The following is a 12190-nucleotide window of genomic DNA, read 5'->3' on the forward strand; positions in this document are numbered from 1 at the left end:
AAACCATATTTTATTTTTTCTACTCATCAAAGAACTTCAAATCTAACTCATTAAACCTTGCTGAATAACTCAAGTATTATTTTGGCGGATTTATTTTTCTGCACAATTTCCAATACCTATACTTCCTTATAATAAGAGATCCAAACTGAACACATCATTTTAAAAGAAGCTTCACCAAAAGTTTACAAAAAGAATGTAGGATGCATGCTCTTATACAAATAATGAAATATCATGAATTTTTGAGGGTCTACGATAACTGTTGAAAATTATTCTGGTTCAACTGAATTCACCTCAGTTGTATACCAAACATAACCAATTTAGATTAAAGGCCTCTTTAGAACTTACATTAAATGATCGCTTTTGTCTTTTCCTCCTGCAGATGTCACTAAAGTACATCATGTGTTATGGTTTTATTTTTAGAATGGTGGAAGGATGTACCTCAATATTTAATTAGTATGCCAAATTTTCAGCAAGTATATGTTTACGTTTGCTATTTTTTTACTGTAAGTTGTAATCATTACGTAGCAGTTACTGAACTTAGACTCAGTTGATATAGGCCGAATGCTAAAGTAAACTATTTCTACTGAAATTTTTATAGAGATATTATAATAATTTTCAAAATAGAAAACAAAATTCACATGAGCTAATAATAATATTAACTGTCATAAAATTAATAATACAAGTTTCTGTACGTAATCAGGTTTATGTTATATTCAGTTTCAAAAGCTGTAGACCAATTTATAAATAAATGACACGCTTAGACTTTACCCTCTTTACTTTAGGAAGTCCAAAATAAGACTACAAAATAAAAGGACAAGCCAGGTGTGATAGAACTTAGAAGGTTATACTCCAGACATTCCCACAAACTAAATTCAAATATATTATTGCACAACCAAATACTTATTTAACATGTTATAGTATTTGTAAGAAGTTTAATAAAATACAAACCATTTTGTAAACTTGTACAGGATAAATGTAATTTAAACACAATGGACTTGCGTATCTGAGCTGTCATGTCCACTAAACTAAACTTTGAAATAAAAATATAATGTCCAAAGCCAGCCCTTATCATTTAAATATTTGTCAAGTCTTTCCTTAAATTAACTGTGTCCACCATATTTGAAGGCAACCCATTCCAAAGGTCAACCACACTGTTAGAGAAATAAACCTTTTAGTTGAAGATGACTCCTAGTCCTACCCTGAAAATTTTTTATTTATATTTTAAACAGTGCAATAATATCTTCTCTAGCCCTTCTTTTTTTCAGAGATGATAATTAGAGAGATCTGTTCTTGTATGCAGAGCTGGCCCTAGTAAAGTTGTGGACTGTGTGAACTTTTTATTAAATTGAAAAGAACTGCTAACTGCAATGCTAATTTTGGTGCTCCTTGGGGTGGGTGCCCTGTACACCTTACCCAGTCCAAAGGCCAACCTTGCTTGAATGACAACCTTTCCATCCTAGAAATGCTACTCTGAACCCTTTCTAATTATTCAGTGTCATATCTAAAGTACCCAAGACTGAACTTAATACTTCAAATATAACCTAACAAATGGCCCATATAATGAAATTATAACTTCTTTAGTCTTTATTCAGTATTTATGTAGATACAACCTAAAACCCTATTTGCTCTGCACTAGCAATATCATATTGCTCAGATAGCTTAATAGAGTGATCAGCTAGAACACCAAGATCATATTCTTCTGTAACACTATTGAGGTTTTCCCATTCAAATTGTACTGATAATTCAAATAATGATATCCTACATGCAATACCTTGCACTTATTATATCCAAAATCTATATGCCATTTATTTGCTCAACTCTCCAAATAATCCAAATCTTTTGTAAAGCAGCAGCATCCTCCATATAACCAACAACACCCAAAACCTTAATATCATCAGCAAATTTAATTAATTCATTGACTATTCTTTCATCTATGATATTGATGTAAATTAAATAGAGCAAAGGGCCCAAAACAGAACCCTGTGGTACCTCACTTCTGACATTAATCCAGTTTGATTGAACTAAAATTTATAACAACCCTCTGCTTTCTTCCATCCAGCCAATTTTTATATCCAATGAACCAACATATATCTATCTCTGTCTACATACTTGTAGAAATAATTGTTTTTTAACAAGCCTTTCATTTGGCACCTTCTCAAATGCTTTCTGAAAATTCATATATGCCAAATGCAGACCTGTACCCTCATATACATAAGCTTTTCAAAGAATGTCAAAAGATTAGTAAGGTAAGATTTCCCCTAATAAAACCATACTGAGTATCTAATAAAGTTTTAAACTTTGTTCAGTGACTTTGTAAAGTATCTTTTAGCAGACTTAAAAACTTTTCACACCACTGATGTAAGACAAATAGGCCTATAATTATTGGGACAACTTTTGTTACCTCCCTTGAAAATAGGAATAACATTAACCAACTTCCTATCTTGTTTCAAGGATTCACCAAAAATTCTAACAAGTGACTCGCATATCCAGTCCTTAACCTTCTTCAAAATCCTTATGGAAATATTATCTAGGCTAGGAGCCTTATCATTCTTTAAACTTTCCCATTTTTTCTCAACAACCTTGGAATTAATGTGATATCATTTTGTTCAATCTTTTTTTTTCCATGTAGCACCTGTTCATGATGATGAATATTTCTTTAATTTTCATTAGTAAAAATTGAAGAAAAAGTTGTATTTAATAAACCAACCATATCACAATAATCAGATAGCCTTGCTGTATCATCCCTCAAAGCCCCATCCTGACATTTTACTTACTCTTAATCTATTTAAAGAAATCTGTACAATTAATTTTTACATTTTTAGCCAACCTTTTTTTTTCATTTAGTTTTTCAAGTTTCTAATTTCCCATTTGACCATGCAACTCTCTTGATCTTATATAATTCTCTAAATCTCCCATGATAACAGTCAATTTAAACTCTCAAAAGTTATAATGTTTTTTTTCTAACAGTTGATCAATTGAAATTATGATTAAATTGATTGTTACGAAAATAACAAACCAATCAAAATTAGTTTTTTTATTATTCCTAATATCCAAGTACTTGAAATATTGTCATTATGTTTGTTGTTAAGCACAAAGCTACATAATGGGTGGGTGGGGGAATGCTTTGGTGAAACTGGAAATGGCTACACACAGAAATAGATAGGAGTTTTGTTGGGAAATTGAAGTTGTATGATGTGGGCAAAGCATACTGTTTTTCTTCTGAGACTGAGTGGAAATATGGCAGTCAAGGAAAACAAACTATAGATGATCACACTTAAAACACTGAAACATAAAAAGAAAGAGGCTGACAGTTTCAAAATCATTGCAACCTATTACAAATTCCTAGGTAATGGGTATGTTTATGTAATTTTATCTGCTTAATTATTATTAAAAATTATGTAATGGCAGGTTATTTTTAGGCGTGAAAGCAAAGAATCTGATAAGAAAAATACTGCAGAAGGACAGAATTTTGACAGACTTCAATGAAAAAGCCCAACATGCTGTGTTTATTCTAGAAATTACTTGCTGAAAAAGATGCCAATCAACAACAGCTTGCTAAAGCACCTATGTACCATTGAACCTTGGTGTCATGATAGAAACATTGGTCAGAAGTATATGTGTAATCTACCTATAATGGTTACAAATGCTCTTACAAAAGAAGAGAAGGAAAAGTGTGATTTGAAGGTAAGAAAGTTCCACTTTACCAGTGACTAACCAATTTTGAAGATGATAGTGTATTGATTCATTGTGGTTTTCTGTTTTTAAGTCAGGAAAATTTCTACATTTTGTAAAGATGATTATGTCTGTCTGGAGCTGGTTTCATTGTTCCATGATAAAAGACTCGCTTAATATCATGAGTGAAATCATAGGCTCCAGGTCAGGCAGGCTAAGGATACAGTAGCATTCAAACCATAAAGTATGTAGTTAGGAGTCCAGAGAAATTAACTCTCCAGATGTTTCAGAAGGCTGAACCTGTAGATGATCATGTTTAGCAAGTAATTTAATGAAGTTACATGTAAGTGAAGCAAACACCCCAAGAACAACATTACTAGAGTTTATAGAAGTAGCTAAAAAAGAGGGACTTAGAGAGAAACTGGTATGTGGCCCCAGGTGTTTCCAGATCAATTTAGTATAAAAATGAAATAACTAACAAAATTTACAAGATAAATGCTCGTGAATAGTATAGCAAAATATTGCAGAAAGTGTTAAATTTTTAAATGCATTTACAGGGATGCATTACTAGAGATTGCTTTAGAAGAGAACAAAAACAAGTAGAGTGCTTTAACTATGGCTTGTGATTGCAGATGTCCACAGAAACAGAGATTTAACGAAACACCAAGAGCCAAACATTTTAGAAATAAGTTTGTAAAACCAATAGCAAAATCAAACATAGCAAAAGTAGAAAAAAATGTAATTAAAGCCAAAATTCCAAAAAAATGGAAGTAGTTCTGGCAGTATTTGTTAATGGATTAAACATGCACAGTGTCAGTGAAATTTCTCCAAGAACTCTAAAATTAGTCCAGTTTGAGTAAGGAGACGGGATTGCAGAAATTTTTCAAATGTTGTGTTCTGTGACACAAGTCCTGCAAAGACTGATATGATAAAATGTAAGTTATGTCAAGTGATGAAAAGAATGATGCTAGATGCTGATCCAGTGAAAGAATCTACAGGAATCTTCAAATGCACACATCTACCAACTCAGTGTTCCAAAAAAAGATCTCACACAGAAGGAACTTTGCTGTGATCAGGTTGCATGTATGGAAGATCTGACTGAAGCATGCATTTGTTTGGTCTGCAACTCTTAATGAAAAATTAATGCAGGAGACTTGATAGCAGTTGATCTTTACTGTACTATAGAGAAGACCAAGAAGCATTCACCACAGTAGTACAGTGAAACAATGACTCAGAATTGTTTTGGATCAACTGATTTCCGATGTAAAGTATGCACAATTAAATAAGCCAAATACACCTATCTCAAACTGACAGACTTGGTATGAGACTCTTACTTAAGACTTGAACAGCTGAGTTTAAAGCCAGACCAAAGAATCCATGCAACAGGACTAAAGAATACACTTTTTACTCACATCCTTGGTCTCAGAACACACAGAAAAGGAAAAGAGGTACTTTTAATATTTGATAACGACATAGGACAAGATCTGTCTAATGCTGGACTAAAGAACAGTGACTTGGTTGCAGTGTATTTGGCACAGACAGCATACCTATATTGTATCAAGATAATTATTTGAAAAAAAGAGAACTTTCTACAGAAGATTCTCATCAGACTGCCAGGAAAATTAGTTTCAACATCACTCCTTGCTCTTATCAGCATGGTTCTTGAAGGACCAAATATTAAAGATGAAGCAGCCAACCCATTCAATCCAGCAGCAAAAACCATTGCCCAGCTTCTTAAGTTTAGCAGTATGAAATGCAAATGACAAGGTACGAGTTCAACAAGGCATACCAAAAGCCAGAAAACACCATTACCAATCTACATAGGAGTAATGCTCTATGCTAACGCTCAGAAATGAGAGCTAATAGATAGGTTTTTTTTATGTGGGCTTTTCTGTATCATAGACAAGTTATTATGGCCATCTGCAGACCTTGCAAATGCTGCTTGCAAAAACTTTTATGAAAATTGGGTGTTATGTCTTCCACAATTATGTGAAGGTGTATTTACAACAGCTGCAGTTGATAACATTGATTAAAATCCATCCTCGACTCCTGCAAGAGGCTTCTTTCGTGGTACAAGAATCTCACTTGTACAGCATCCCAGTTATGCAGGAAAAAAGCACACACTTGGAAACAGTGATAATAAAAGATTCATCATCTTCTAAATATCTTAAATCTCTGCCTTTCTCCTATACCATTATATCTCCAGTTTCCACCAATTCAATAGAGTCATCTGTGCCAGCCTTAGGATCACAGATGCAGTGTGATGGTGACACCATGAAGAATGCCTTGGAAGAAAAAAAAGGCAGAAAGAAAAGCAATGAAGAAGAGGAGAGTGAGAGATGTACCAGACTAATTAAGTAGAAGATGGACACTTCTGATAGGAGAGACACAAATGGAAGAGAATGAATGATGATTGAGCAAGATTCTTCAAAGAAGACACAAACAATATCCTGGGTCTCATATCATGCATACAATCAGGAAGAATAAATCAAGTCCGTGAGTGTCAGTGCTCCTCGACCTCTTTTCCTAGATACTCACTCAGTATCAATGATTCAGAAAATCATACATTGCCTCAAGCCATTGCTAACACCAGTTAAATATGCTGGTTCTTATTTGGAGTAGTAGTAGTAGAGTAATGGTGATAGTTATTGAATAATTTAGCTTGCTCTGATTGACAGGACATTTTCATGGAAACATAATTTTTTTCAGTTTGGTACTCTGTCAGCAAATGATTTTTCATATGACCTTCTTCAAATGTGCCAATTTCATGTTGGTATCAAAATTTTCACAATTCTTAGAAACAATATTAAGCTATACCATTGGACTACAATAGTCCAAACCTTCTCTAAGCAGCACTTCTTGTGACAACCAACCAGTTTCATCCAGTTCATATACATACAAAGCATAAATCAGAACCAAAACTACCTAGTAACCAAATCATGTAAAAAGTAGGGTAAAATTTTAGATACCAAGTCTGGGAGATCAGTTTATCCAGTCCAATTCTACTAGTTTGTTGTTTTATTACTGCAACCATGTCCTCACCAACTTCAACTTAAGTTTCTTCTTCCTTGTAGACAGATATTTTCTCTTAACTTAAAGTTTGTAAAACATTGATTGATTTTAAAGTAACAATAATTAAAACGTTTATTGGAGAGTGTAACCAACTGATGTAATTACTAGGGGCATTAATATATGTTTTGTATTGTTATAATATCTAATACCTCGACCTCATTTCATAATAACGAAATTTCCTTATTATATTGGTGATCTGTGTGCTAACACCACTGACTGCTTATCATGATATTTCAAAAGTACTGTTTGTAACAAGGAATGTTTTGTCTAGGATAATCCTGCCATCCCTAAAAACATCTTAGTATCCCTTCTCTGAATCCTCACCAATAATCAATTTCTTCTATTGGATAAATAGACTAAAATTGTACACGCTGTTTCAGTTGAAGCCTAACTAGTAATTTTAATGAGGAAATAATTATGTCTTGTGACTTGTAATCAGTATATTTATATGTAAATCATAAAATTATATTAGCTTTACTACTAGCAATAGAGCACTGCCTCAATGGTTTGAGTGATGTATGTACCATTGTGTAAAGGTCTTTTCCTCCAGTCATGCTGTTGAATGGGTTCCCATTTATACTAAATATGTGACCCAAGTTATGAGTACCTAAAATGCATCAAGTTAACCAGTTGTTCCCCATTCCCCACTATTGTAATTCTCTTAGCTAGTCTTCAGTATGGCACCTTATCAAAAGCTTTTTGAAAATCTAAGTACACCAAATCCTTACCCTGTCATCAAGCAACATCCTCAAAAAAGTTAACAGATTAATGGGTTTTCTCAACACCTTTTTTTTTCTTTTTCACTATTTCATTATCCTTTTTAAAGTAAAGAATCCAAAACTGGACACACCTGAGTTTTGCTTGAGAAATAGTACAATAACATACGTTCAAGGGATTAAGGATGTTAAGATTGAAAATTTGTCTATTCAGTAATTTCCAAAACTTTATTAATGTTTCCAAACATTAAATACATCTAAAATAATTAAAAATATTTTCTGGGTGAATAAGACTTCTGATTTTCAAGTTTGTATTTGATCACACAATTAGGTAGACGCTGTAATAATCAAAATTTATTCATTATCAAATGTACATGTATTATCCACTACTGCTGTATGAAAAATGTTATCAGTAATAGAACTGGTTTACTAGAGTTTGTCACAGCATACGCAGTCTAGAAAATGTTAACTGAAAAGGAAATATCTTAATATGCATACTTTTGGTATCTCTGGTGGTTAAACAATAACATCCATAATTGTGCAAAACTATGTTGTATTTAAAAATTGTTTTGCAAACATAAACAAAGACTAGATGACAGAATATCATTTTATCCAAACTCTTAATGATTTTAAACATTTAATTCAGGTCATCTTTAGTTCTTCTGTATACCAGAGGATACAAGTTTGTATCTTTGAATCTTTCTTCATATCTTAAATGTTTCAATACATAAATTGTAAGGTCAATAATTTTGTTTGAATTTTGAACATCCTTGTATGCAGTGTTTTCTTCTAATCATCTGTTCTTTCTTTTAATAGACCTAAAAATGTTAGCTTTCTTTTACCACCTTTAAATATTGAAACAAAAGTTTATAGCTTTTATCACTACTTACATTGTCATCATTTACTGTCTTGTTATTGAATTACATAATCCAGATTTTTTGAATAAAATATGTTTTCAAAAATATCATTCTTACCCAGCATATTAATATCATCAACAAAATTACTATTTAACTTGTATAATTGAAATTATTGAGGCAAGTGTCACTCTTAAACATGTATATGGTTTCAAAAACAAAATTAGCAATAGATGGATTCTGAATCTTATAAGCTGATTTTGCATAACTTGGTCTCAATTTTCATTTCTTCAGAAAAATCTATAATATTACAGGACAGTGTGTCACCCTTACATATTTCTGTAGTAAGGCAGGAAAACCCATGTCTAAAAACATGCTGATTATTGTTCATGGTAATCTTTAAATGCCTTTTTTCATCTTTTCAGAAACAGAATTCAAAGTGATAAGACTTCTGATTGCCTAGGTTTTTACTAGACTTTCTTTTTTAAACTTGCTATGAATCGGGTAAGTATTCTTCCAATCATCAGTAATTTCTCTGTCTAGCAGAAATGCCACCCTATGGGTGCCTTTGTGCTAGTAATTAGTAATTTTAATATTCGTACCTTATTGTAAAAAATTAAAAAAAAGTAAACATTTTCTAAAAAAGTATTTCTTTCTGGGTACTACTGTACGGGAAAAGTGTTCGGATTGTGCTCTTTAGTCATACACAACTCATTGTATCAAGATGATTCAATGTACAGAGCTCAAAATTTTCATAAATTTTACTGATATAAACTTTAATGTTTTTATATATTAAAAGAGCTACACTTTATTGAAAAAATAATATATTTTTAAAAACACCAGTTTTTTAGAACTACATTTAAAAATTACATCAATACATATATAATCAAACCCTCAAGTAGAGTCCTAGTGAAAGTCGTGTTGTGAGAAGAGTACTTTTATTTAAAATTGTGTTCTGTTATAAATAAATGGTTGTTGCACATACCATAGTTATTTTTCTAACTATCTGAATCTTGAATACCCAAAGTGTGAAAATGTTTTATGGATTTTTTGTTTGTGGTGCCATTCAACAGATGGCGCAACATTTGATAAGCCTCACCCACTGCTTCTAGCATTGAGATCTTATTGTATTTCAGCAGAACAGGTGGCATCATTGTATTTATTATGTCGGTCACATACATAGATAGATAGATATATAGATGGCTGTGCCACTGCTCCATTATAGGAAGATGTCTATTAACTGTAGAAATATCAAGGATCAGTTCTTCAAAATTAAAAAAAAAATTCAAGATATTACTTTAGCTTTTCAAAACAACTCTCTCCTATTGAATTTAATGAAAATATCTTCCTGTCGTCCCAAATTTAAAAACACTAATCAGATTTGACAGCTTTTTTCTTAATTAGCAAAAACAGTTGCTTGAAACAATGTTATAATTTTCCACATTAAAGATTCTACTTAAACTCTTTAATGGTCCAGTATTATCCTTTTATTTTTGAACATTGATGCAAGCTGAGAAATCTTCACAGTCCATGTGTTTTTACTTATTAATGTTATAATTGCACTATTCATTCAATAATGAGTTTTTTCTTTGATTTGAACAAAATTTCAGAAGGAATAAATTATTGGTTAGTTCAAATGCTAATGATTACAAAAGTTTATGAATATATTTTAATACCTATTTACAATTACCCTTCTAAATTAATGAATTATTTTATGAAGTGTGGTAAAAGGACAGTGATGATTGTAAAATCAATTGGGAAGAATCCATGATATATACAAAATGCTACATGTTTGCCAGATATAGTGTATTTACTCTATGCATAACATGCATGTTATGCATAGATAATAAAATCATGAACGGACAGTATTGATATCTAAATGCCACAGACATATTTGTTTTTTAATATGTCGGTAAGTAGTATTTGACTGCAACAAAAATTTTATACTGAACTGAACCATATGGTAATGAGGTTGCATTTTTTATTGGTCAAAATGAATATATATATATGTGTGTGTGTGTGCATATGCATGTGTGTTGTACGTTAGGAGCAGATGTGCATAAAGTAGACAAAAACGTTAATTTGCAGTGAAGTTTTAGTTTAATAAAAATTGTGATAGTTTTCAAAAGTAATCAGCAGAGAACACCACTGTGTCATGTTTATGTTGAAAATAAGTTAACTCCTATTTACAATAACAAAGGACATTCTGAAAACTACTGTACATAAGCACTTGTTTCATTATAAATGTACTTTATTTCTATATTTGCTTTAGAAAAGTAAAACTTTTCTTTCCCTACCTAGAGAATAAAGAAAAACTAGCATGATGCTGCATTTAAGTATTGATTAATACTTAATAATTGATTGATCCAATGTGGAAGTGAAGTCCAATATTGTTAACTGTTTGTAAATCTATTAATGCATGACTTATGTTTTATTGATCTTATGTAAATATGTGCCAACAACAGTAATAAGAATGTCTCTATCAAATTTGATGATTTCAATATTTTTTTACTTTCTGTGTGTGAGCATATACTTGTTTAAAAGACACAAGTTTTTAAAAGTTAAGAAATTATCTTTGTGTATACCACAACCAATGTATTTACTGACAAACTAATAGTAATTGATAGCTGACAATTAACCTTAGATATGGTGTTTGATGGCCTTTCATCACATGATATTAGTCATTAAGGCATATGAGACGAATATTTACAATTTAGTGAGTATAATGTATTCTTGTCGCACAAAATTTTATTCCATATACCAATAAAAAATAAGCGTAAATGATTAAGTCATAGATGATTCCTTGGCTTAATGATGTATTAATTATAATTTCAGTCGCAAACTTTGATATCGTAAGTTTTTTTAAGTATTTGTTTTTAATTTTGCACAAAGCTACGCGCAGGCGAGGGCTATCTGCGCTAGCCATTCATAATTTAGCAGTGTAAGACTAGAGGGAAGGCAGCTAGTCATCACCACCCACCGCCAACTCTTGGGCTACTCTTTTACCAACGAATAGTGGGATTGACCTTCACATTATAATGCCCCCACGGCTGAAAGGATGAGCATGTTTGGTGGGACGGGGATTCGAACCCGCGGATTGCGAGTAGAGCACCCTAACCACCTGGCCATTTTTTTTTCTTTTTTGTAAGTGTAAAAGTTGAAACTTAAGATCATAAATCCACATGAGAGGCTGACTAATGACTAGTATCTTTATTCGTGCAAATTATGATAGGTGTTTGTTTTTTTTGCATTTGCAGAAAAGCTTTACAACCCAAGATATACATTTCAGCAAGATGCGAAGAACATTTTACGCGAAAGTTTTTGATCGCGGATTCAGCTATTTTTGATGTTCCTATATCATAATACGGCTCTCATGATCGGTAAATGTTATCAGCATTAATTATATATAAAATTATGGTACCCGAATAGGGAGACTTACAGTTTTTCTTTCAGATGATAGAAGATAAACCGTATCGAGGTGCTTCTTCACATATTTAATTCCGTGACCCATTACATTTAATCCGAAGGAAAACAATTATTTACAGCAGTGCAATCGATATATTTCATTTGCCAGTTTTTGTAACTGCTGACCCTTCGTGTTATAATACAGAGAAAGAGACAAATACAGTGATTCGTGAAGTAGCTATCATGACCGTACGTTTTAAGTTTAGGTTTTTGATATGTACCGTATTTTTCGGAATATAAGACGCACCCTTATATTGAAGACAGAGTTTTTTGGGAAAAAAAGCTACAGTCGCATTTGAAAGATTTTTATTGAACAAAAATTCAGTTTGATACTTTAAAATTTAGTATATATTGTTATAAACACAAAAGAGCTCAAAACGTCAAAAAAAGAAAATACCGTAAATCAAAAAA

The 12190-nt window shown here is 32.0% G+C and overlaps 1 protein-coding gene across 4 annotated transcripts in view; it reads left to right on the forward strand.

Moving 5' to 3' along the window:
- Positions 1-403: 403 nt before the first annotated feature.
- LOC106458975 (endonuclease/exonuclease/phosphatase family domain-containing protein 1-like) overlaps positions 404-12190 on the forward strand; it is a 43392-nt gene continuing 31605 nt past the window's right edge. For 2 of the 4 annotated variants that reach the window (XM_022385344.1, XM_022385350.1), the window contains exons 1-3: positions 404-503; positions 3516-3684; positions 8740-8818. The gene's annotated coding sequence lies outside the window, so the exon portion shown is untranslated. Of the gene's footprint in view, positions 504-3419; positions 3685-8739; positions 8819-12190 lie in introns of all 4 variants that reach the window. The other 2 variants (XM_022385345.1, XM_022385346.1) reach the window with 2 other exon arrangements.

The sequence above is a fragment of the Limulus polyphemus genome, unplaced genomic scaffold, assembly GCF_000517525.1.
Source record: "Limulus polyphemus unplaced genomic scaffold, Limulus_polyphemus-2.1.2 Scaffold540, whole genome shotgun sequence".
In the NCBI taxonomy this organism is placed as follows: domain Eukaryota; kingdom Metazoa; phylum Arthropoda; class Merostomata; order Xiphosura; family Limulidae; genus Limulus; species Limulus polyphemus.